This window comes from Lichenostomus cassidix, chromosome 12 (genome assembly GCF_008360975.1).
Source record: "Lichenostomus cassidix isolate B80296 chromosome 12, HeHo_3.0, whole genome shotgun sequence".
NCBI lineage: Eukaryota > Metazoa > Chordata > Aves > Passeriformes > Meliphagidae > Lichenostomus > Lichenostomus cassidix.
The window spans coordinates 7,547,667-7,575,435 of NC_139493.1; the positions used below are offsets into that span (position 1 = coordinate 7,547,667).

At 36.5% G+C, this 27,769-nt stretch overlaps 1 protein-coding gene across 3 annotated transcripts in view; it reads left to right on the forward strand.

Moving 5' to 3' along the window:
* The window catches only part of FHIT (fragile histidine triad diadenosine triphosphatase), a 521,244-nt gene that overhangs the window by 24,605 nt on the left and 468,870 nt on the right, over positions 1–27,769 (forward strand). Inside the window, exon 1 of one of the 3 annotated variants that reach the window (XM_085072422.1) lies at positions 784–1,113. The exons of the other annotated variants lie outside the window; for them this stretch is intronic. The gene's annotated coding sequence lies outside the window, so the exon portion shown is untranslated. Of the gene's footprint in view, positions 1–783; positions 1,114–27,769 lie in introns of those variants that run through there. 3 annotated transcript variants of the gene reach the window in all.

Sequence of the window (27,769 nt, forward strand, 5' to 3'; positions counted from 1 at the left end):
CCTTCTGCAGAAGACTGCAGTAATATAATATCAGATGGCCAAAAGCAATTCAGAAAGTCAGTGTCCCCTAGGATGACGTACAAATGTAGGAAGACTGGGGGTGGAATAAATCATTTCCTCTGATCTTGTTAGGGATGAAATTATTATAGAGAATCAAATGTAATTTGCTGAATATTCTGTGAGGAAGATAAGTATGAAGCTCCTTTGATTACTAAAGGTACTATTTTTTTTCTTTCTTTCTTCCTCTCACCTACAATATTTTCCTTACACAGTATACAAAAGTGTGTTCTCATTGCCACTTGCTTTGGTAGTTGTAATATACTTGCTTTAAGTCAGCTGCTACTCCTGCATTTTGCTTGATTGGGCTAATTGGACTTAAGTCTTCATCTTCTTCTGACCTTGGCCTAGTGAGAAATTGCTTTAAATGTTTCAGTTAGAAAACTTGCATTTTCATATTATTTAATTATTTTGATATCAATATTTCCAATTTATGCTCCCATAAGAGAATGTAGGACAGGTAAGATGAGTGAATCATTATAATATAAATGCCCTGCTGAACAATATAGACCAAAGGACTTGAAAATTGACCTTAAAACACAAAAGGTTGATCAACGTCCTGTGCAAATACTTTCTTTGCTGAAGAAAATAAAAATTGGAAGAACCTTACCATAGTTTTATCATCCATGTGGTTGTTTGAGGCTGACCAACAACATTCAGGTAGAGGTGTCAGGTGCAGCATTAAAGGTGTGATTTCAGGTGTGATGGAGCAGCTGTGCTGAGGCAGATCTGCTTTCATTCATGTGAGCAGCCAGCAAATAGCAGCCAGCAGAGCAGCTTGGCTTTGGTCTTAGTCTCAGTGCAAGTCTGCCTGGAGGAGTGCAAAACTAAGAACTTCAAATGGGCAAGTACATCTCTCTCTAATTCTTTAACTTTTGTAGTCTGGGATTTAATGTGCATTGCTTTTCAGTTTAAGCCTGAAGTTGTTTAGAATTATCAGTTATTGTTTTGAAGGAATGATGTCCCAAATGCTTCAATTTAAGGGCAAAAAAAGATATATCCAACTGACTGAAGTGTTTCAGTTCCAGTGTGGGGAGAGGCTTGACTCTGAGTAAGGTAAACATTTTTTACCTTATTAATTCAGTGAACGGTAAGAGATACTGAATTTATTGCTTGGTGGTTACTCTGTAGTTATTCCCTGGGTAAATATTTGTAGAGCACAACTAATATAAGATGCTTTTCTCTTCACTTCCTCCCACTTTCCCCTCACTTACAGATATCCAGAGAGTTAGTAGGTTGGGTTATGAGTATTCTCCCCTCTGTCTGCCTTTGTAATTTCCCCAAGAAGACAGTCTTGGAGGCTCATCAGTACAGAGTAACAGGTTTCACAAAGCAATTACAGCTTTGGACAATGCAGTTGAGCATGTCTTATAAATTCCACTATCTGCATTATTAGACATGTGAGAGTTTGGTGACCTGTGGTAATTAGATTGTGTGATCTTTCAAAAGAAGGATCAGGCTCCTTAAAGTGGCTTAGGTGCTTTGGAAAATGGTACTTTGTGATGTTTATCTTATACAACTGATATTTTCTGGCATTTAATAGGGAAAATCTCTTACTACATGAACCTGAACAAAGTAATCTAAATGTTCCTTGCTTGTGATTTCTGCTTGTTTTTTCTTACTTCTCTTTTGGTAGAAACTGGTAATCAGAGTAGCAGACCTCTGGCTGATAAGAGCTGTTTTGAATTGCTGTAAGTAGTGGTACACTTTGAAATGCTGACAGGCCTTGCATAAACCAAGAGCTGATTTTTCTTGCCCCCTGGCAAGAAAGAAAGATCATGATGCTTTCTTATTGAGACAGGTCTTTGAGTAGTGTAGCTAAACCTTAACAAAACCTATCAAAAGAAACTTCATTTCAGCAGGTAGCAAAACTGTGTTGAACTTCTGTTGTGGCGTGTACTTTGTTTTCTGTCTGTCACTTTCTTAGAATGTTTAATTTGCTTCCTTTTTTCTGAAGGCATAATTTCACCTTTCTTAAGCATGCATTTTAAACTTTGAAGTTATCATATATGGAAATATTATTTTTTTGAGCATTAGCAATGCAGTTGAGTCACTGAAAAATATGGGAGCCATGGGCACATGAGGCTTGCCTGGTAGTTTTCTGTTAGTAATAGGTTTTTTTATAGTGGTCTTGAGTAGAGACAACTATCAGTAATATTTAACTTGGCAAAAACAAGGCATTGGGAGTGGAATAAATAATAAAAAGAGTATGTAAGTAATACTGTGAATAATAATAATGGTGCTTATTAGCAGATGACACATTTGCATGTGAAACAGATTGGATACAGAGCTGTCCCATACACTCTACTTCTGGAACAGCCAGTGCCAGTTGATATGTAGGTAATTAATGGGCTTAATGACTTTACACCACTTCTTGAAGAAAGTCTGTGGTTACAGTTAATGATAGCACCACAGGATTATTTTGTACAGTGACTCGTGTTTTATTATTAGGTGTGTGTATATACAGATCATTAAATTTCTATTCATGATGCAAATATTTACATAAGTTCAAAATCCTGAATGACCAAGCAAATTTTATAGTTTGAAGTAATCTTCCACAGGCAGTTGACTGTATGACTAATAGAATTATGTATGCGTAAAATTGCTTTTACTGGAGAAGCCAAAATGCAGAATAATAGCTTGTCAAACTGTCATTTGCCAGTGAGATCATAGATTTCGTAGTCCAAATTAGGTTGTGTTCTTTTTCTTTTTGTCAGGTCACATTCTAATAACCATATTGTGCATTAAACTCTGTGATTATCTGAACACTTGACAGATGGTAGGATGTTAATTTATATGTAAGAGACAGTGATTGCCTGCACAGCAATGGCATTCAACAAAATATGAAATGTCAAAATCCCCTTTTTTTTTGTTATGTTTTTACTTCACTTATTTCACCAAGGTAATTCTAGCAAAGCAATATTTTTCATAGCTAAACATATGTTTCATTTACTAGTGCTAACAGGTTTTGGAGTTTTAAATCTTACATTTTATATTGAGAGGTGTTTACATGTTGGTCTAGCGTACAAGAAGATTGTATAGTAAAAGCGAAAGAAGTTACTACATCTTTGAACCTAAAGTTCTTAATATGCATATTACTCAGTTTTAAAGAAAATGAGATTACTTGTAGGTTCACTTAGGAGTTACTATGATATTCGTCCCTTGGTTTGATGCTAATGCAATTGTCCTAACTTTGAGTTCCATTAATTGTTATCAAAATGAGTAGTTAGTTGTTGCTAATATCTTACTTTGTTTCCCACGACAATTTACATGTGAGTTAAGATTATAACAATGTGTTTGAACTCAAAAGATTTTGTCTTTTGCTGGGTTTGAGACAGTGGGAGCTGTAACATGTAGCTGAGGGAGAAGTGTAGCAAGTGACACAGTTCAGTGCTATACAGTCAATGCTGAAACTTGAAATAACTTTCTGAAGCTGAAATACAAATACCTGACAAAACAGCCTAAAGTAATAGTTTCCTTTAATAGCGCTGTTTTCAGAAAATTCTTTCTACCTTTACCTCTTGTCAAGCCAATCTTTACCTCCTTCAGTTTCTTATGTACAATACCTCTCTACCTGTAGTTCACAGGATTTGCATATATGTTACTGATTGCTTATCATTGTTACTCAAGTTATCTGTGAACCTTCAACTAAATGTGAACACCTTAGAGTTGAAAATCTTTACTTTTTATGAGTCAACATCCCCACAATACCTGGCTTTTGAACAAACACTTGAAATTTGTAGTTTTTTTAATACTGAAGAAAAGGAAAAGAAAAATAGAAGGCCAAGTATTTAATTTGCTTGAAACAGTTTTCCAGCAGAAGGGAGTTACAGTAGAAAATCCCAAGTATTAATGATGTATTTTTGCAGTTCAGTTGTCTTCGGCTGACATATTATTATTATGCATTTATATTTGATTACTGCTGTATTTTGGTGTTCAGTAATTCTTGACTTATAAAAGAATATGTTCCTTATTAATGTTCCTTAATCACTAAGAAAATTAGTTTTCTGTAAACTATTTCAGTAGGCCAAGAAAGGAGTCATCAAGCCCTAGAGAGTGGTAATTGCTTTGCTTGTGCCACAGCATTGTGTTATTGTTTTCAGTGTGTGGGAAGTCTGAAAGGCTGTGAATTGGTACTTCAGGAGTGAAAACAGCAAAGATAATTTCTGAGTATAAGTTATAGGAATTTTTTGTTGGTTTCCATGCTTGGGGAGAAACGTGGTCATCAGTGTAGTTAATATGTATTATGTAAATATTCACTATAGAAATATTAGCTCTGAAGCATAATATTTTTAAGGAAGAACAACAAGTACAAGAATTTCACAAACAAAATAGGTTGTGCTTCTCTTCGTAGGCTGCTGCTTTCAGCTAAATGTTGTAACCTCTCAGGCATTATGAAGCTGTGTTCAGTCATGAATGCTTGTGACATTTTGAATGACTGCAGAACAGGGCAGTGTATGATTACCTGTACCTCACGTTGTAATGATATTTCATGTAAATTTTTCCACAAGTATGGAAAAACATTATTTTTCTGTTTTGATAATAATCCAAGTATGTACTGCTAAGGAGAGAAATTAAAATGTAAGTGCCAGCATTTTTGCAGTCTTTCTATTTGCAGTTTCGCCTGCTGTTTCCTGTAACAGTTCTATTAAAGTGCATTTAAAATTGAAAAAATAATTGCTAAGATGAGCTTTTGTTGTACTAAATAGTAGGGAAAAATCCACCAGACCTGTCTATCAAACTGAGCTGCTGTTTATTCTGTCTTTTTTGGAAATATATTCCTTAACTTTGGAATAATCTAGTAGCTCCTTTATTTTATTTATTAATTTATTGTGGTCTTAAAAATTCAGCTTGAAGATGTTGGCACACGGTCAGACAATTATTTGTATAGCTGCCATTTCTGGATAAAAGTTTTTCAATTGGGCATCAGTGAACTGTTAGAAGAATTTTCTAATGTGTTTGTGGCCTCGGTTAGTTTTTCTCAGGCTTTCTGTCATACTGAAAAGCATGAAGAAAGAGACTGCCCACTGGAGGATAAAGGGTAACTACACTAAACACGTTAGCTAGAGCCTTAGAATGGTGTTACAGTGTTATTTTAATGTCATTGTCGATGTAGATATTCCTATTTGTATTAGAGGTGTTGTGTCTGGTTTGAGTTACTTTTGGTACCTGCTAGCTGCAAGATTGAACACATTTAGGAGCATTATTGAAAGCACACTGCAGTAGCTGTAACCATGGTATTGTAATATTTGACCAATGCATTTGTTTATATACAAGTGACAAAGTATTTCCCTGAGTGTTATTATTGCTGCTTGCTGATGAAACTTTTGATAGATGGAATTGTAATCAGAAGGTTAGAAGTTTTAACAGAGGCCAAACTATGAAGTTCTGCCACAGTCTCCTTTAAAAAGAAAATCTTGAACTAAATTATTTTCATTTAAATAATAATTTTTTTATTTAAATAATGAATCATTCTAGATCCACTCTTTTTTATGTGAAACCCTCTTCCATTAAATTAGCTTCTGTAAGGATGAGAAATGAAGCCTTAAAAATGCACTGAACGATACACATGCAGTATCTGTTTTAGCAAGTCTGGAGGTCTGTGGCATACCTAATGAATTATAGACTTTTTTCCAGACCTAAATATGTTAGAAATTGTGGCTCAGTGCAACACTAGAGTTGTTGATATATAACCTGTTATGCAGCAACAGCTTGTAGTCACACAATAAAGGAGAGAAAAATAATTGTTCTTACTGGTTATATGAAAGAAATTAACTAAACTGTAAACCAGTGTAGGCATTGGTGACTTCAGAAGCAAAAAAGCTTGTTTTAATTAAAGAGCAAAAAGGAATGATGTGTGGCTGTTCAGGTTCCAGGAAAGTCCAGAAGTGCTTTTAAATTTTATATTTTGAAGAACTTTTAGTGACATAAAGCTCATTTCCCTTTGAGACAGCAGCATGCTCGGACTTCGAGTGCTCAGGTATGAATTTGCCAACTGTGATGGCTGGAAGAAAGCATGTTGGTGCTCAGAACTCTTGCTGCATCTTCCATTCATCCTAAATAACTATGGTAACCCTTTGAGATGCCAGTCAACCCCATCCACCTTGGTTTCATCTCTGACCTTGTAGCTTTTGCAATGAACTACTTCCTATTGCAATCTTTTCTTGAAGGCAGACAAGAATCAGGGGGCTAAAAAATAAAAAAAGTACAGCGAAATATTTCAATATTTGCACTACACCTACACTGGAAATGAACTTTACAGCTTTGCAGTCAGAAGTGGATTTTGTATTGAGGATTCTGGTGCACTGTCAGACTCTGAGGAACTCTTCAAAGTTGATTGCAGTGTTTGTAGCTGCTGCTGCTGAGAATCTGAGTTCTACAAATGCATAGTGATAATTCTGTATGTAGCTGAAAGGAGAGAGATATAATATGTGGCCTTTTTTGTTATTTTTTCTAGTGATTTTTGATATGGTGTGGAATGTATTTTCAGTGCACCTAAAGTCACTCAATTGATACTTATGAACTGACATTTTACTTGACAGTGAGGTGTGTTTTCAAATAGGAATTACGTTCCAAAGTACTGTTTGAAATGCTGAGCTTGTTTCTATTTCTACAGTATATCCATCTAAAGATCTCTCAGCATTTCATAAGCATTAATGAAATAAGCCTCACTGCAAGGCAGGTATTATCCCAATTTCACAGATTGCAGGGAGGTTAATTAACTTGCCCAGAGTCATTCAGTGATCTGTGATGAAAATTGGTTTCTATTTAAAAATGGATTTGCAGTCTCATGCTTTAACCATTAGTCTGTGATTCCAAAATAATATTTGTGGTTGAAAATAATGTTTTGCTTATTATCAAGTTACAGTAAGCTTTGTCTATGCCCAAAATAAAGTTGAAGTGACCAAAGCAGTTTTAACTCTACCTTGCTACATTCCAACTGAAGGGAGTTTGGTTTAAGCTGGTTTGATCTAAAAGAAACATAAGCCAGGTGAATAGAGACACAGACTTGGCATTAAGACTATTTTATATGCAAATTTGTGTTAGTTTATCCCAAAGGATTAAGTAAAACTAATGTTCCTTATTGGTCTGAGCTTTTAATAGAAACATTATATTTTCACTTAACCTGGTTTAACAGAAATAACATTATTTGACAAGTGGGGGGGGAAAGATATTTTTCAAATAACTTTAGAAGTCATTCAGGCATGTGCCTGAATAGTTGTATAACCACCACTTCTAATTTTAAAAAATATAAAAAATTGTTTCCTGTTAAGTGTTTTCACTCCTGTTAATGAAACATACAAATTCAGCTGGAGAAATTTATTAGTAAAATTTTATTTCTGGGAGAATCCATCTCTGTAGTTTTGCTGGCTTGGTAGGAAAGAAAGTAATTTAGGAGAGAGGGCTTTATTTTTCTTGATTTATAGCCCCATTTTCCCTGCTCCTTTACCTAAGTATGCAAATCTGGTTGTAAAAGTGATGATGCTTGGGTCTTATGGAACCTGCAGCTTCTTCACACTCCCACTGTTGATTCTTTATGTATCCTCTGACAGGTCATTTCAACTGCTTTGAAGATTCTGGATTTACAAAACTGGCATAATGCTTGTGAAATGCTTTGAAAGTTTGAAATCTGTTATGATCAGGAAAGTATTAATTTTATTATAAAAGTGTAGGAAGCTTTTCAAAATGGAAAAGTCTTTGTTTTAAACTTTAGATTTAATCCCATAAATCCCAGCTAAATGCAATTCTGTTTAATGAACAAGACTGGAATTCATCACTTAACTAACAGCACTTGAATTTATGCAACAAAATGTCTGATTTGAAAATTTTTATTTCATTCAAGTTAAAAAAAAAGTGTTTTGGGGCATAAAGTTGGTTTTTTTGTTTTTTTTTTTTAATGCTGTATGAATTTCTCCTTCATTACCTGTAATGCAGGTAATGTAATTTCTCCTGATTACCTGTAATGCAACAACTATGTCGAACATGTAACTGTAGATTTTTTCTTTGAGCATTGCTGCTTCTAAGGCAATGCAATAATGCATTAAATGACTGCTAAATTTATATTGATCTTTTACAGCTTCAAATGCAGTAAATTTTTAACATCTAGGTTAATACATTCAGAGATGTGTTTTTTAGAAATAATATGCTCAATGAGCCTTTCAGTACTTCCTCCTCTTTTCCCTACTTTCACCTTGCTTGATTTTGTTTGAAGGCCAGCATTTATTTGTAGCTCACCAACTGAAGTTTCTCTAGATTTTTCTTTGCTTTTTTTGTCCAAGCAATGAGAAAACTTCTAAGATTGCTCTGAAGGTAGAGGTCTACGTAGTACTGATGGTGAAAATCTGTCTCTTCACTTGTATCTAATTTCCATAAGCACTCTGTGGCCTGGAAGTGCAATATAATATAAATAATACAATGTGCCAACCAGGAAAAGGAGTTTGATTTAATTAATGTTCCTCCAACACATTAGTCCTTCATTACATATAATTACTTGGGGACTCAAAGTAGGCTCAGCTGTAATATGGCTGGTGTTAAAGTTGAGATTTCTCAATAATGTATCTCATAGGTTGCTTGCTCATGTTTTCTTCAAGTTCCCTTCTCCTTGTGTTGTGCAGAAAATGGCTTCAGTCAGAAGTGGATTGACCTGGGAATGTTTAGTCTTGCTGCCACTCAGGTGTCTGGGAGAGCAGACCAAATTGTTCAGTTAGAGGGATGATAAATTTATAGTAGGTAAAAGCTTTCTGTGTTTGTCAGACAATTCCTCGAACACAAAGTGATTGCACCCTTGAGGCAGAAACCTCAATGACAAGTGGTTGTACATAAATACTAACTAAATTCCCAGTCAAAGAATTCCTAAATTTCAAGAATGTGTTGCAAAAGAAAACAGAATACCAGCCAAAGGCATGTTTCAAGATTTGTCCAATTGTGTGTGTACTATACTAAACAGAATAAAAGTTATTCATTTCACCAGAGTATTTAACTTTGTAGAATTGATAGTCTTGGTCATATACTGCATTGTTGGAAGCACAAATTTATGTCACTTTTGGTACATCTGGATACTTTGGCAAAGAGTTGCACGTTTTGGTAAAAGTTGCACTTGCAAAATTGCATCTAGCAAATGCTTTTCACTGCTAAAGAAACAGTGTCCAGTCAGGTAGAAAATTGTTCAGGCTATTTCTTTAACTCATGGCCATGCTGAGAACTGAACTAGCTGAGAGTAGCACCCAGCTTTTCTGTGAATGGAAGTTTAGTCTCTTCTGTTGATTTATTTTGCAACAGAAAAAATTTTTATGTGGAATTCTCAGAAAAAATAGGTGCAACTGTCCAGGGAATAGATATTGAGGTAACACTGTGCTTCTGTAGGTAGGACAATATTTATTGGTTGTGTGTTGCCTAATAACAGGGTCAGGGTTGTTACAGTCAATATTTTGTCTTAATATAGTCTTAAAATATTTTGAACATTGAGTTGGTGTTGTCTGTACCTCACAAATATGATATCGTATCCCAGGTCAGTTAGGTGCTGTTGAGAATTTACTTCAGGTTTGTGCAGATATGTTTGAATGCCTCTTCAAGGTTGGAAATGAAAGGGTTTATTATTATTAATATTAATATTTTTGGTAGATCTTGGTAACGTTTCATGGTTCTTTATGTTTGCTGGTTAAATACCTTCAGTCACAGTTAGCAGGGATTTCTGGATGACAGTTCTGGGCAGGGGTGTGAGAGTTTCCTTTTTGCCTCAGTCCTCAGGGTTTTCACAGGAATTTGAAATTTTCCATATTTTCCCTCATGTTAAGGCCTTTTGGTTGGTAAATAAGACTTAGTAAAACAGTAATGTAGTTCCTCTGAGCACTTGGGCTTGGGAAAGCTAATACCTGCTGCCAAGACAGTCAGCATCAAAAGAGAGCATGGGTTAATGCTGACTCTGAAAGTTTTTATCTTTGCTCCTGTTAATCTCGTTTCAAACACATGCCCGTGGCATGTCAAGAGCATAAGAATTCTTCCCTTCGAAAATCTTGCATGTAATAAGTAGATTTATTATATTAATATTTGTTGTAGTTCTGTCTAGTGGCTTATAAATGATTTTGTGAGTGACTTATAAAGCATGAAATATCTACTAAGAAGAGGTCTTAAGTGAAAATTTGGGAGGAAAACTGACTTCCTTTTGTCTTTATACGAATAACGAGAAAAATAGCCTAGTTCATACAGTAACTTCAGGGCAGAGCACAATGCTGAAGGTGTGACTGCGCAAATGGCTGTTGAAGATAGTAATTTATGAACAGCAAAAGTGTTCAGAAGATTTTTTTTTTCACTGACTTGCTTTGAGCATAATGTTGTACAGAAATCTATAATATAGGAGGCAGAGCATGTTGTTAGCTGACTCAAGAAAAAAATGAAGTTGTAGCAAAATGTTGATTTCTCTTTTTGTGTCTCTGTGTTCAACCTTTTTTTCACCATAACCCTGCTTTCCTCTTTTCTATTGCACAGTTCCATCAAGTACTGCAGTACTGAGAGCTGAAGACAATAGAAAGTGTGGATTTAGAATGAAATAATGAAAATGAGAGATAAGAAACAGCTGACTCCACTTTATGTTTATAGTTGGAGTATAAGAACCATGTATCAGCAATAGAAACTTGAAAGTAGAAATGAACAAAAAAGGTGTTATTCCTGGGCTTTGGCAGCACATGTAGCTTAACGTGGGAGTTACTTTGTGCTAATAAGATTGTGTTTCATGCCTAAAAGTGATGTTAAACACAAATAAAAACCTTTTCTAACTATTGTAACAACTATGTGCTTCAAATTAATGTTGGTTTATACCAGCTGTTACTGCCTCAACATAACAGCCCTCACAGTGGAATGCCTCACCTGGATCAGGTTGAATACATGCATAAATCTTTACAAGAGCTGGAGCATTTCATTAAACACAAAATGGTAAACTTTTTATGGGTCTACACTTAATGTTTTTGTAAACCAATCTATAATTTCATTATGGCAGGGGAAATTGTATGAGTTTTATGATAAGCTGTCTAAACAATGACATTTTCTAAGTATTTTTGAAGGAAGGAGATATAATAAATCTAGCTTTTTCTACTGCTGAAGTAAATTTGTTTTGCTGTGGTTTTTTTTTTAGCAAAGCTAGGTGTATCACTGCACATCCTGCAATTTGAGTATGTTTGTTTAATGAGGATTTTGTATTCCTTGCTTCTTTCCCCTCTCTTTACCCCTGTCTCAAAAGAGAAAGGGAAAAAGCTTGTGTGCTTATAGGGCCTTGGTAAAAGGCAGTAATTACATTTATCCTATCATTGTTCTTACTTTGCTATATGGCTGTTTTGGTACCCTCATCTATCATGTCATGTTTTTTGATAAAGATTTAACATTTCTGCCTCTTTCTAGGCACAATACTTAGCTTGGGAGAGTTTACTAATTGTCCTTGGCTGCCTTCATATTGAGAAGGGGGAAAAGCTGATGCCAAGTGTGACTTTGAGCACAGCTTGCCAGGCTCTGCTGCCTTTGGGGACTATAAAGGGAGCTGTGCATGACTAAAGACACACAGGTTGCTGTCATAATTTAATGTCCCAGACTTGATTTTTGTCGTAAAGCAAGGAAAATGAGACTTTTAAGACCAGGCTCATAAGAGTATTTTATAATGATTCAACACTTGTTTTGTGAAATATTTTTTGTTCCAGTTAGAGAAACTGCTTATAAACTGCGGTGTTTGAGGTTTCTTTTGCCCAGATTTGCAGCATGTCTCAGCTTAATGTATTCACATAATAAGCATGATATAAAGTTTTGCATACTTGAGAAGGTCAGAACTTGTGACTTGAACTTGAGTTTTGGCAGTTCAGAGGATGTGATGTTCGGACTTGTTCTGAATGTGGTGTGTTGTGGGTGGTTTTTTGATTTGGTTTTTCTTTTTTCTTCTGAAGAGCAGCAGTAAATAGCAAAGCATGACTTTTCAGTGATTGCTGGAGTTGTTGGTCTGAAGCGAAGATGAAACCTCCAAACTTTGAATCAAATAACTGATGTTAATAGCCTTTCTTTTGATTGGCAGGAAATACTTTGGTCTGTCATAGCTTGATTGAAAAACATAAGACTCAAAATTCCATTCTAAATTTTATAGCGTCTTTGTGCACGGAATGAATTACTGGTGATAGACCATACTAATTATTTATTTTGAGAAAAGAAAATTAATTGTTTTTGTTAAATTCTGTTGGGACTAAATTTTACTTGAAGTTGTGATACATGCAATTTTCTAAGACATATGTAAATGAACTCATTAGTGCACAGTCATATTGAAATCTATTTTGGCCCTGGGATAATTTGTCTTTTCAAAGCACAACATGCTATTACTGATTCTTAAGTGGGGTTTTTTTCCTATTTCTTTAAATGTGATATTACTTCTGTTTCTTCCTTCCATCTTACATATCTAGCACCAAATATGAGTGAGCTGTTTTCTTTTGATTCCTCTATATTTTCAAATAGATGTTCAAACAGACTTCAAAGTTACTCTTGCAGTTAGGCCAGTGGAGAGAGCAGAGTAATCAGTGGTGACAGGCGAAGGGATAAGGGTGGAAAGAGTCCTCCTCAGATGCTGGTAGGATAGAATTTATGGCCTTATCCCAAGGGAACTGCTTGGTGTCCAAACCACGTATGAAAGTGCTTGCAGAATTAGCAGCTAAGTGCAAATAGAATATTTTATGTGGTGCTTCAAATATTGTGATAAATTTGCTCAAAATAAATCAAAGCTTTTTACATTCATTTTAGATTTTGTTGTTGCTAAAATAAAATCTCAATGTACTTGTTCTTAGCATGTAACCTGTAAAGTTCATTTCCTACATTTGTGCTAATTCTTTTTCTGATATGGTTTTACAGAAATAGTAAACTTAGTAATAATAATAGTAAATAATAGTAATTTAGAGAAAATGAGAAAAATTTGCTTTTACTGTTACTCTGCTATAGTATTTGGTTGGTAGTTTTGTTCTGTTCTTGGCTTTTTTTTTCCTTAGACGAGTGTCTGAGTGGCTTAAAAAGCCAAACTTGGTGCAAATATCCTGGATAAATGAATTGTTTCACAGCAACTTGTGGTTCCTGCTGCTACCCTGCAGGGCGTTGGGTTTGGAGCTGCTTTGTGAAAAATAACTCCACACCCCTCCCATCCACCCACTCCTCACCCCAAAACAAAAGCAAAATTAATCCAACCCAAACCGACTATTAGCTACTTATTTATTTGGAAAGAAAAGAAACAGTTGCAGTATATACTGCAATGTGTTTTATTTTGCCAGAGATCTTGACCTCTCTGGCATACCCATGATGCTGGATGCAAGATTGTTAATGAAGAGAAAAAAGCAAAAATCAAGTGCATTATATAGCTTGTGGTTTAAGAAATTGTACTGGCAGATGTTAAAAATGTTCCTTGGAGTGTACAACATGATTAATATAAATTATTTTCATGTGTTTAATGATCCATGGTTAGTAAGTAGATCTCATTTGTTACAAATATCCTGTATCAAATCAGGAATAAGCTGCTGTTTCATTTTACTTCATATTAACAAAATTAATTTAGTTCCTTTAACCCTGCTTAAAGAAATTGTGAAGAACAAGTTGCCAACGATGTTCATAAATTGATGGAATTTCTATCTTGTTCTTGAAACTTCTGCTTAAGTCTCCCTTGTTTAAATTGCTTATTAAATTTGTACTAGAAGAACAGCAAGTATGACACAAAGAAACAGAGTCTATCTGATCCTTGTTTTCTTTTCTAAGGTATACAGGGTCAGATTTATAAGTAAAAAGTAAGAAACCTTTGTGCCAAATATAATTTTGGGAAGGAATACAATCAGAAATGGCTTGAAATGCTCTTCTTTTTTGAAAAAAAAAAAAAAAATTAGGCGTGCTTCAGAATACACCATATTTTTATTATTGCAGATGGGATGTGATCTCATGGTCACAATCTCTTCAGAACAGAGTGAGTAGACAGAGCTGGTTCCTGGAAGTAGTTCTGCCATTCTGACCTTAGCACTACTTTTGCTTAATTTTATGAAATACGATTGACTCCTTAAAGGCAACTTGATTAAAAAAACATTGGAATCAAAACTGGGCTATTGAAAATGGAATTTGGTTCCTGGTTGAGGTTCATGTTCCTTGTAACCTTGATGTGGAGGCGCAATTCAATTGTTTCAGTGTCTTTTAATATGTGGTAATAGGTGTTTTAGAATAGTAATTTACAGAAGTATGAATTAAGTGAAAAGTACAGGGGTTTTTCTCTCTTTTATTAAGTACAGCTAAAGTGAAGTGCTGGGAATGAAAGTGCTTTATAAGATGAAATATTCACATAAATGTTTGAATATTTCCCTTTGGCTTAAACCTTTTTATTTCCTTATTTGCAATAGAAATGTGCTGCTGCTGACAGTGATGACTCTGAACCATCCTTATCTGCCCTCTTTGGCAGCTTCACAGTGGAAAGTCTTGCAGCCCTTCCCATTTGGGCAGGGTGACCAGTTTGAGGGAACAAGCTTTTTAGCTCCATTTTGTACTTATCACTCTAGGTCTTGATTGCTTCTGGTTGTTTGATTGCTTCCAGCTCTCTTCAAGGGGACTTTGCCTGTAATCGCACAAAATTGGGCAAAAAAAGTAGCATGTGAATATATTGAGGTGGCATATTGATAAATCAGTGCTGCCTTAGCAACCATTGGTGCTCAAGTCGTTGATATTAAAAAAAAAGTCGTTAAACCTTCAAGTAGCCCTTGGACAACTTATAAGCACTGGTGGAAGAAAAATAAGATGAACAAATTAATTACTTATTCGGCGTTACTTGAAAACTTTTCACTGTTAGAAATCTCACCCAGTGTGACAATGCACTGGAGGACTTTGCTCACCTGGAACAAGGTGACACATGGCTTCTCCCTTTGGGGCCATGCTCACTGCCTAAAGAGTGCCTCTTCATGTGATGAGGTACAGAAAATACAGTCCCAGAATAGTTTGGGTTGGAAGGCATCTCAAAGATCATCTCATTCCACCCCCCCTGCCGTGGGCAGGGACACCTTGCTCTAGACCTGGTTGTTCAGTGCCCATCCAACCTTCCAGGGATGGCACATCCACAACTACTTCACAATATTTTTTGGTTCAGAATTTTTCTGTGGATTTTAAAATGTTTTCCTGATTTACAGACATTTTCCTTACCACTTAAGAGGCAATGAATGATGTGCTTTGCGTCAAGGAGCTGTATACTTTTAATGTCATGGGAATCAGTTTATAATAAAGCTTTTTTCCCCCTCACAGGAGAGCTCCTAGCCTTCACCAAACTTGTACTTAAATGCTGACTTTTTTATAGCGCAATTTAGTTTAAGCTGTTTAAAATGAGGGTTGAAAATAACATTTTTGTTTCTTAATACCTGTCATGGTTTAACCCCAGCTGGTGACTCAGTACTGCACAGCCCCTTGCTCACTTCCCCCCTTCCTTCCCCACAGTGGGGAGGAGAATCAATTGGAGAGAAAACATAGAAGTCCTGGGTTAGGAGTGGTTTAATAATTGAAACAACAACAAAAATATAATAATCGTAATGATGATAACAGCAACAATAATAATAATAGTAATAGTTGTGATGAAAAGGAGAGAGAGTGAGGACTAAAACAGAAGAGAAAAAAGTGGTGCTCAGTACAATGTCTGACCACACACTGGAGCCCAGCCTGTCCCCAAGCAGCCATCAGCAGCTCAGTCTTTACCAAGATGAAGCAGTTTGGGGTTTTTCCTCAAAGGCAGAAGAGCATCTTTGTGTGTGAAGTTTATTGAAGAAGTCATAATAGATTAGAATGTGTGCTAGGGCATTTGGTGTGTAGAATTTCTAAAGCGGTATCACATCTAAACCAGCTATGTTCAGTGCTCAATTACTTGCACTTTAGATTCTCTTATGTGACTCTGTTTTAGAGTTACCTACATTTATTGATTTGGGACATATGCCAGTCCTTAATTGGTTCTTTCAAGTAGCATTTGTTGAGAGTTCTGACTCCATTATACAAATTCAGACTGTACAGTCCTTTGCCATATTGTGACAATCTCCCTGAGCAACTTGAGGCAATGTGTACTTGATCAATCCTAGTCTTTGTCTTGCCAAATTCTGTCTTTCATACTTAAAGCACTTTGAAACTACTTTTCTCTTGCTGGTTGGTGGATTTTTTGTTTTCCACATCTTAGTCTGTGTAGTTCTATTGTGGATATCAGTCAATATTTTCGGCCAGATGGAAGCATTCTGTGTGTCACTTTACCTCTGAATCCTCTTGTGTAGTGTTTTCTTTCCGCAGTCAAGCAGCCCCTCACTCTTTTGGACAGATTTATGCAGCTCTTTTCCCTGGAGGAACTTTCACTTATGTTTTATGCTGCTTGCTTATTTTCACATCCCTGTGCCCCCAGCCCCCAAAATTAAACAAACTGCTCATCCCCCAACCCATCAGTTTTCTTTCAATGCAACTCAGACTTCTCTGTTCTGATTCTTCTTTCATTGCATTATTTGCGAATAGTTGCTTTGCAAATAGTTAGGAAGGAGAAAGTCTTCTTATTTCATATATTTTTATATATATATATACACACACACACATATATGTATATGGCTTGTTAGAAGAAAAAAGTAAGTATTCCCTATTAACATTACTCTTAATGGAAGGATTTTGTGGTAGTGGTTCATTGCCCTTCCCCCCATGCTAAATCTGATAATATTTTTCCTAAACGGTTTTAAATCAGATGCAGAGAAATTTCTTCTTTAGTTAAGTCTAACCTGGATCCTGGAATGCATTTCTCTAATTGAATGTGACAGACACTTACTTGAAAATGAAGATTATTTCTAGTTTTTAAATTAATCCTGGAGCTGCAAATATCACAGTAGTGCTAAAGAATAAAGGATAGTTTGGGGTGAAAGCGGTTGATTTAAGTTCAGCCAATATGAGTTTGGTTCCTGACTCTTGCTCCTTCCTGACGTTAATAAAATAATTTTGATTTTGGCCAGTATTTTGAGGATTTTTCTCATTATTCCTGCTGACTTAGACTGTAAAAGGAATGTAGATGTAGAAGTAAATTATTAAAAAGATTTGATCTTTCTTTGCTCCCATCTGAGGGACAGATGATGATAACTCTGCTCCTTTCTCTTTAACTTACATAGTCTTCACCAAAAAGGGGAACTGGTTTCCTGAATGTGAACAGCCTCTGTCCCTGTAGGACTGGGACATCCTGAGAGTTCCAGAACTCAGAGAAGCCTATAGGGGATTCAGTCATGGAAGTGCACTATGCTGTGTTGAAGAGTAGAAGTTCAATAAAAGTTATTATTGTGTCAACAGGTTTCTTAGCTAGGCTGATGTTCAGCATACCTCTAACAAACACAATGTAGGTTTTGGTGGATGTGGACTCTTTATGCAAAATGTCCAAGCCACTGTAGTCCCTCCATGAAAATTCCAAGGAGGAACATTTTGTTTTAGCTCTCCAGTAGAAAAAAATAAAACAACAAAATGCTAAACATCAACAAGAGTTCAACTTGCCCAGATACAAAAAGTATGAGAAGAGTTTTTGTTAGTATTTGGTTGTCTTAAATGTCTTGTCAAGGAGCTGGCCAGAAAAGGATTTCTGTCCACATTAATGGCAGAACTGATAATAAGAGCTGTCAGCAAGGAGCAATAGGAGTAACTCTGATTTCTTGGCATGTCGAGAATTCCAGGAAGTACTGTGTTTCCCTGAGACAGAGTGACTCCTACAGTTGTGTGGGAATGTATTCAGTGTCTGCAGAAGGCAAATAGGTTCCAATCAAAATGATCCTGGATGATGCATAAAGCACTGGGGACTGAAATAGGCTGTTGTTGATGCTGACTGGAAGGGTGCAATTTCAGCCATGTCCCTGCCCACCAGCCTGTGCTGCTCTGTTTCAAAAGATGCCTTCCCAGCTGCTTTCTTTTTAAGGCAAAATGGAGATGTGCTTTGCTTGTTGACACCTGTGGAATCACTTTTATTTATTTTTCGATGGAAAAGTTGTTAAAGTTAGAGAAGGGATATAAAGTTTTTAATAATAGGTGAAAAGATTTAAAACATGAAGGCTTTTAGCAACAGAGTAAGTAGAAGTTGTATTTATGGTGATGCAGAAGAGTTTTGTATTTGTCTTTTATTGGCTGTTTCTTAGGAAATCTGTAGTTTAGGATGTAGCTGCTGTCTAAATCAAGTTTGTGCAAAAATTAGAAATGCTGCTGGATAATGCTAAAGCCTTTTAGTGAAAAGTCTGAAAACCTTTTAGAGGATTTCAGCATGGGAACCTGTCTAATGTTGTCAGGTAATAGAATTATTCCAATAGTACTTCCCGGAATTGTGTATTGGTAGAATTACTAGAAAACATGCATTCAGTTAATCTAGTTTGAAAGTCTAAAATACCACAGATGTCACAAAAACCTGAAGGTTACAAAGATTTTTGTTTGGAGGGTGAATAGAACAAGATTCTGCTGAATTACTGTGTAGATTCCCTCCCCCCTTAACTGTTATATACAATGGACAGTTAAACAAGTTGTAGTGGCTGTGCAGCTTTGCTGCCTGATTCATTGTGCATTTAATTTAATTCACTAAAGGTGACCTTTTTGTATTTCAGTACAGGGACACAAGCTTTGCTGGCTCTGATTACCCAGGCTTACATTGGAACTCCCATGGTAAAAAGGACATGATAATTGTACCCACATGCCACTATGTGACCTGGCTTTAGAGTGATTTGGCACAATTTACATTTCCTCATCAGAGCTGCTCACTTTTAGGGGCTTGGCTAAAAATGTATTTCAGCCATGTCCTTACCCACCATGTGCAAGCTACCTTAAGCAGCAACTGCTTCAGCACACTGCAAAAACATTTTGGGCTGTTGATTGGTGAGTGTTGAGCTACTGGTGTTTGTTTGGGCCTCCAATCTAGAGAGGAATTACTTTGTCATGTACATACACACACACACTCTCTCTCGTACCTTTGAGGATACTGCATTGCCCATCTCTCATACTTAAGGTTGTAAGAAAACAAATGAATGCCTGATAAGCCTTTCACTGGGACAGATCATCTCCTGTCTAGCTCTAGGTTTTCTTTCTCCTGGAAGTCACAGGTCTTAAGTTAGTTTCATAGGAAAGTCATAATCAGTGAAACTCTGAGTTACTTTTCCTCAGTATTAAATTCCAAGGGTAAATCTAGGCGCTTACTGTGAAATACAGATTTTTACTCTGCCTCTTTTTTTGTTTCTAAATAAAATACCTTAGAGTAGCAGTAATTTTTTTCTGTGTTCAGCTCCAATTTAATGCTAGAATTCAATCTAATTGACATATTTCAGATTTCCAATAGAAGTTTGATTCTAATTTGATGTTTAGACACAGGTTGAATCTTGTGTCTTTGCATATTAATAAGTATTCTAGAAAGGTATCTGATTTTCACAGCAATAAATTTTAACGACTTCTGTTTGTACAGCATTAGGAAACATCTGGTGTTATCAAAACTCAGACAAAATGAACTTGCTGTAGAGAAGACTGTGCTTTTCTGCTCATAATGGCCTCAGCTGTTTATTTAGCCCCTAAATAAAAACAGATTTGTATCTATGGAATAATATTAAGACCCCTGCATTAGTAGATTTTGATATTATATAAAGCTTGGGGAGCTTTTCTTGCTTACATAATGATTTGTAATGCGGCTTTTTTTGGTTTGTGAAAAAGTGCAGTGTAAAAGCTGATTTCTTTGAACTCGTAGAGTATTCTGTGTGTTTTTATAGCTCTGATTCTTCTGTTTGCCTTGTAAAACATACCCAAGGAGCAGAGTAGTTCACTGCATTAAGGTTTTTGAAAATGCTATAGATTTTGGAAAGCTGTGCATGTTTGTACCTGTGCAATCTACCTGTAGGAAGGAGAACTGGTATTCTCTTGACTTTGACATTTTGTTCACACTTCCATGTGCACCAGATTTATGGTATTAGCTCTTCATTAATACAGACACTCTCTAGGTGAACTCACATTTGTTAATCTGGTTTCTACCTCTATTTAACTTTTAAAGTATGTAGTAATATATAAAGGAGCAGTGAATGGAACATTATCTAATTTTGAGGACTATTCAGGATGTGTGCCTGATCCTCAGTGTGTAGAGTATAACTGATTCTTTTTTCCTCTATGAAGAATGAGGATTATAGTGCAAATTCAGATGAAAAGCAGGATAGTTGTAAATAGGGTTTAATCTTCTTGAAATCCATGTGAAATAGAAGTGACTGTAAGGAATCTAAGTGACCCTAAGAGAGAAGTGAAAAATACCCAGTCTGGAGCTACACACCTCTGAAAATGGCACTCCTCATGGTAGTTCTTTCAAACAATCATTGCAGCTTTTCAGGGCAGCAGTGACTTCACTGTTATGGAAATTCCTCAAGCAAAATGATTTCCCAGTTGCTGGATTTTCTTTTCTGATGCAAAACCAAAAATTTTCTTTTTTGTTTTCCCCCTTTTTTTTTTTTTCTTTCTTGTTTTCTTTTTTCTTGTCTAGTACCTTTAGTCTGTTGGTCAAATCTCATCTGTCTTACCTGGGTGTTTATGTGTAATATGTGTGTTTAAGTGTAATACAAAACCAACTGTGGATTGAAAAGGGATCTTGCATCAGTTGCCAAAGCTGGGAATACATGTGGTTGTCTGTGAGGGTATATGTTCTGGAGGGTAATACTGTAATAAGAACAAAATAATGAATCTTGGAGAATTTAAAACAACCAACAACTGTTCTCCAAATTTGCACTCACCTATCCTACCCTTACGTAGGTTTCCAAGTAAATGATCAGAGGGGTGAAATATCTGTGCTGTGAGGACAGGCTGAGAGAGCTGGGGTCATTCAGCCTGGAGGTGAAAAAGCTCCAGGGAGATGTTCATGTCGCCTTTCTCTACTGAAAAGGGGCTTATAATAGAGAACAGGGACAAGCTGTGTCACAGGACTTGTATTAGGACAAGGGGTGATGGTTTTAGACTAAGGGAAGGTAGGTTCAGACTGGATTTAAGGAAGATATTTTTTATGATGAGGGTGGTGAAACACTGGCACAGATTGCTAGGAGGGGCAGAAGATGTTCCATCCCTGAAAACATCCCTGGTCAGGTTGGATGGGGCTCTGAGCAACCTGATTTTGTTGAGGATGTTTCTGCTCACTGAAGGCCAGTTAGTAGATGACTTTCAAAGGTCCCTTCCAACTAAAACTCTGCTTCTATGACTTTCAAATAGAATTTTTTTAGTGTGTGGCACAGAATCCAGACATTTATTTATATGAAAGAAGAAACCACACAGAGTTTGTGATCATTCATATGGATGATGTATGACGTTGGTAAACACTGCCTTAACAGTTATGCCTGAACACAGTTGGTGAAGGCAAATCTCTGCTTCAAAATGCTGCCTCTTGCATTTGTTGATTTCATCAGTTGAATCAGTTAATAACTTCTTTTCTGCAGATGATATTATGCAAGTGGTCAATGGTTAATTACCATAAATCAATAGTTTGCCTGGTTCTTCAAATGTCTACCATAAAACAGCATTAGTCTTGAATCTGTGAACAAGGGGATAAATCCAATTTTGGGAATTTGCACAGAAGCATCATAAAGAACAGGTTCTGTGTGGTGATGAGTGGGGGGAAGGATGCTCCTAACTTGAAACTGAGGTGTCTCCTTTTGACAGAAGTAAGGCAACACCATTGTGCTGTGTTTTGAGGCTGGATGCTGAAAATGACAGCAGGTAGCATGAAAAACTAAGTGGTGAATAATAGTTTTGGTACAATTTACATTGCTACAAGATTTCACTGGACTCTTTCGGGAAAGTGCTGATATTAATTAATTACTAATCTAAGCGAAGTGCTCTTTGAACAATAGTATTTGGTATGTAATTTGTGGAAAAGACAATCTCGTAAGGTTATATTGAGCTTACTGCTGTGACACTTGAAGATTTTCCAAGGTTGAGAAAAACTCATAATTTAGGTCCATCAGATAATCAACATAAAATGGAGTGGCAAGAAAAGAAATCAGTGTTTTCTAGTTTTAGTTTATTAGAAGCAAAAACTCTAGTTACGTTATTTTATGTGATGCTTTGTTTACAAAATTTAAATGTTATGCAACGAACAAAACAATGGCCATTGCAGTTTAGTGTCTTTACTGCCAAAGTTGATTTTTAATTAGAATAAAAATTTTAGAAAGGAAACAAGGAAAAATGGTTTGAGGAAGAATTGAAACATTGCATTATAGAAACTAAAATTTATATTTTGATCTTAATTTTGAGAAGAATTTATTACCTCTTTCAGGACAGGCTTATTAGCTAGACAAAACTATTTTCATTATAGTTGTCGGGGTCTGACTCCCTGCAGAGTTCCTTCTCTTCAGATCTGATTTCTGCTGCTCACCACAGACACTTGTCTTTTGTTAGAAACTAATTATTGGGGTGTTAGAGCAATGAGGACCAGAATAAGAGAAATACCAGACTTTTTCTCTCCTGAACATTTCTTTTTGGCTTCCAGAAGTCCTGAGCTCGGCCCGGAGCTGGGGAGCTCTGAGCTGATGCATTGTCTGCTGGCTCAGGGGTTGACCATGGGCTGCCCTGTGTGCTCTGAGAGGAGAAAATCCTGGTACAAGGCATGGAGTCTTTGCTTCCAGCAAAACACTCCTGCTTCCTTCTTCAGCTCAGAGTGCAAATAGCTTTGGTAAGGAAACCTTGCTCTCTCCTTCCAGCCCTGGCTCCCTGGGTCACGCTCTTGTTTTCTGCTTTCTCAGGATTAAACTCATAATTGCTTCTTGGCCTTTTAAAGTTTTTTCCTTCTGGCACCTCCACCAAGCTGGGATGAGGTCATGGGGGGTTAAATCGGTGGAATGCCCCAGGCTTTGCAAAAACATTTCTACCACTTCAAGCTTGATTATTTCCCGAGTGTAACTTCTAAGAGAGGCCTTTAGGAGTGATCCAGTGACTTAGTAAACAGCTTCTGCTGTTTCTGCTCTGTGAGTGTTTTAAAGAGCTTAAGTGCTTATATCATTTAGCCAAAGAAAGGTGATTTAGCATATTATAATAAAAATAATCAGCTAATTTCACGAGCTACTTTTACAGTCCAGTTAGTAACTGTGTGCTGAATTTCTGCACAATTGAAACAAAGCTGCTGTCATCGGAGAAGTGAATGTGCTCAGACTGTTTGGGCAATTGGTCTACTTCTGGGAAAACAATCAGTACTTTTTACAAAGATATGTGGAAAAATAGAGGAAAATGGTAATTTTCTGAAGCAAGTCCAAATGGTAATTTTCATTACTTATGTATTTTAAAATTTATAATAAGAAGATATTCCCTAGTACTTCTCTCTTTGCAGAGAGGACGATATGAAATTTTATTACTGATGCAACTTATGCTAAAAGCATTTCATTCAAGGAGGCCTTCTTGGTTTTTACTGAGCACTTAGACTAACAACCCTTACCTATTGTTAGTGCTAAATTACATTTCATTTTGACAGTTGACCACAATGTCACTTTTCCAGAGACTATTTTCTTCTTAGAGTGAATGTGACATAAGGAGCCATAAAATGGTTTATCTGTGAATATTGTTCCTTGTAGATTTTTAAAGCAAAGATGCTTTAACAGGCTTCAAGATTCCTGGGAAGAGTGCTTTTTTCATTCTCTTGAGTTTTTTTCAGTGTGAAAGTTGTGAAGTGTTGAAAGCATAGATTTTCCTTGATTAATGTAGCCTTTGAGATTCTCAGCTTCTTGGCACCATATCCCTAAAGATTCTTTTCTTCTTTTCTTTCCCTCCCCTTCCCCTCAAGATACAGAGGAGTAAACAGGTATCTACCTGCTAGGGAAAAAGATGCTTGAGCATAGCTAAGGGAATTAGTCTTATTCCCAGCTTTAAAACTGAAGTTGTTCCTGAGGCATTTTAGTTTCACAGACATAAGGCATACTGGATCTGTGAAGACAATGTGATGTAACTTGATTTAGTGTAGAAACTTGATTGAGTGTAGCAACATGTGAGCCTCTGTTTATGCTTTCCTGATTCCAAATTGTTGTCTGTAGGTCTTTGCATGTAGAATGCCTTTAAAAGAACCGGGCAATAACCGACTCAAAACCATGATGGTTGTCTTTAAATTAGGAAGTAGACCCAGTTATGTGCTCTCTTTGCATTCAGAATAACATGAGTATCATGAAGTAAAATAGTGAAGACAGTGTGCATGGTCTTTTCTAACTGTCTTGAGTTTCTAAAAGACGCTTCAAGTTGTAGTTTTCCCTTTATGTGCTTGACTCTAGGAATGCCTGGTCTTAAGTGAATGTGGGGATGTGAAAATACTTGCAAGTAAAATGGGCTATGTTTGATGTGCTTTTTTAAAAAGATGCAATAATATTTAATCTGTGAGCTGTATCTGAACACTTCTATGTCAGGTGATTTGTGTGTAATGCTGATGAGGAAATGTGAGCACTTGAAAAAGTATTTCTTAAGTCCCTCTAGTGAACTGCTAAGAAAAATAATTCTTAGCTATTGTTGCAGGACTAATTCAGCTTGTTAGACACCATATATCACTTCTGTGTTGAAACAAGCAGGGGTGTTTTCAGTTGAACTGATAGCAATAGGTTTAGTAAACATGACTAAGAATTTAATTGTGTAGGGCACTGAATTTAATTAGCCAATAAATTTATCCTGATAGTGTCTTCCTTCATAAGTTTAAAGATGCTATTTATATATCTGATCAATGTCCTGAGTTTCCTCCCGAATTCCTTGTCCCTGAAAGAAAAATTGTTTTAGCAACAATTGTATACAGAATTAATTTTTCTCCAAGGGTTCTTTGGTAGAAGGTCAGCAGCAGAGTTTGAGCCTAAGCCTGAATTTAGACTTTCCTTGTGGGGACTGTTGTGTAAGAGACCTGCAGGGAGCATCAGATGTCATGTGTACCAAAGCAGATAAAATGTCTATTTTCTTGAGTCTGTTTTCAAAGCAGTTTCATCTTTATATAAAGAGAAGCTTTCAGATTAAAGGCTTTGAATAAGCTTCCCATTTTTGGATTAGGATCTCAGTTCCATAGAACCTGAGCTAATTGCTAGGGGTGTCTGCTTGGCTCCTTTGCACAGATCTGAACTGGATTTGAGTAAGATCTCATTCTTGTTCAGTGCTGCCCAGTTCTGACATGGACAGGTGACAAGTGAATGAGAGACAGATTGTGCCTCACAGATATATTTTTTTGAGGACACTTTTCTGGCGTTCCTTGCTCATTGGGCAAGAGAGGCGGAGCCCTGGGGCAGGGTGGGTTTCTGGTGACTGACTGGTGAGAGGAAAGCTCATCTCCGATACAGGGAGAGGTAACAGCGGCAGGCAGGGCTTTAAGCTGATTTGTGCCCTTCCTTCTCACAGACTGCTGTGCTCTGCTGCTGAGTAGGCAGGGAGCCTGTCAGGGAGAGACCTGTGCTGCAATCCAAGCAGGAGTTCTGTGGGAATAAACATGATCCTGCAGATCCCAGCTACAGTGTGGGAGACAGTTGGACTGCGGGGCTGAACTGGAAGATAAAGTTTAAAGAAGGAAACTGTCTTTTCTCATGATCCTATTCAGGCTATGTGTAGAATGCAATTAGTAGTGTTTTGATCTTTCACTATTTAGTCTTAGGCTTTTAAAACCTTGTGTCAGTCAGGTATTCATGGTTGAGTTTGATTTGCCTTATTCCTGTGTAGGCTTAACCAATGACCATTACTTTTACTATTAGAATGAGCAGTGCAACTGCAGAGGAAAAAGGCACAGCTCTCAGGTTTTTGATGTTCAATTTGTCATGCCTTTTTTCTCATTGGGTCAAAATGTTCCGATTTTGTTCAGAACATTTTGGAAATTGGGCTACATAGCAATGACTCTTAATGCTGAGTGTGGGGGTTCCTAACTGCAGCTGTCCCTGGAGTACAACTCACCAATGACATGAATAAATGAGGACACTTCTCGTCTGTGAGAAGCTTAAAAAGCAGCTTGCACTCTCTGGCAATTGAAGCTTAACTGCTTGAGACTTAACCTTAAGACAACATTTATTCATAACTTTTTTCCTACAGTTTTAATTTTTCTTACCAGACACCTTCCTTGCATTAATATATGGATTTTAAATATAAATAGCACTTCTTAATGAGGAGCATTACACATCCTCAGTTGATTCCATTTTCTGACAGACTATTATGAGGCAAAGACCCTTCTTGGGGACAGGACATTTTGTGTGTTTTGTGTGCACAAATGTGTGTTTAATTCACCTCAAGGTGTAAAATAAAGATTCCTCAACACTTCCCTCTGTTGGAATAGACAGCTACTTCTATGAGAAATTAAATGGACATCAAAAATTGTATTTGGAACTTCTGAAAACTCGTAGATGAAATGAAAAGTAGTAGGCTTTAGAGGATGTTAAATACATCTATTTGTATCTCAAGTTCTTGCAGCTGTAGACAATCAAATAAGTTTCTTACCAAACAGTTCTAGGAAATCAAAAAGTATTGTAAGGTCTTGTATGTAAAATATCAGCTCTGAAACAATGATCTGAATAACCCTGTTTTTCCAAGCTGCATTTATCAAGCTTTGTAGAAGATTGTTGTGGCTGATCAATAGGTTTTCTCTTAGCAGAGAATGGTGAGCCCTCCTCTCTTGGTCCCATTCCAGGGTTGGATAATAAGAACATAACTAATTCATCATTTCTCTACAGTTTTCCAGTAACCTGTTATTAATGCTTGTATTCAAGTAAATAAAACTAAACCTGACAGATGTAAAAACTGTTGCATTCATTTCCCAATGATGCAGTGAGGTGTAAAAAACTGGCTAGGAACTGTAAACTATAGCTTTTCATGAAACCTAATGACAGTGTCTAACTTCGTGATGAAAACACATTATTGTGAATGTCAGTGCACAGAGAATTGTTTAGACAGACTGCAATGATGATTGCTAAAGAAATATTGAAAGCAATAAAATATAGAACAACAATCTTCCACTGGTTTTGTTATAATTCAAATATGTTATCACTTGTATAGTATCAGTTCATACAAAGAATCATATTCAGTATGACAGATGATCCTTGAAAAGGGAAGTCATGGGGAAAAAGGCTTTCTTTTAATATCTTAAAGACTTAATATGGATGCTGTCATATGTTTTGTTTCTAAAACCCAATATTATGGCAATTTGAAATGGAAGAAACTTTGAATTAAACTTTTTTTTTCTTTGTGGATGGTGTTTGAGGCTCCAATTAACTTTCATTAGTAACTAAAAGATCCACTTCTGAAGAGAATTGATTTGGAGAGTAATCATACTCAGTGGAAATACTTCATTAAAGGGAGTGTCTGGTTGCATCCTTTTTGCTTCTGCAAATCAAGCAAACCAAAGGAGGCTGCTCTCTGATAGTTGCCAATACAAAAGATTACATTTAGGAACGGTGATTGTTTCTTCAGGATTGTTTCCGTATTGCATTTATGTTGAAGCACTGCTTATCTAATAATTGCAATACTTAGTGGTATAATTACATTTTTAGAAAGGAAAAGTTTTTATCCTTTTAAAATAATAGGTCACTGTGTACATGAGTTAGTAAAGCCCTTTGAGTTCCCTTGACGTAGAAAATAAATTGCAAATCTTTGATCTCATTCATCTAAATTATGTCTCTGCTAGGAAATCTCAATTAGGGGTTAGCAGGGTGCAGGCAGACAAGCTGCACTGTTTTAGGTTCTTACAGCAGAAGGAAGCCTTGAGGGGAGTCCTGTG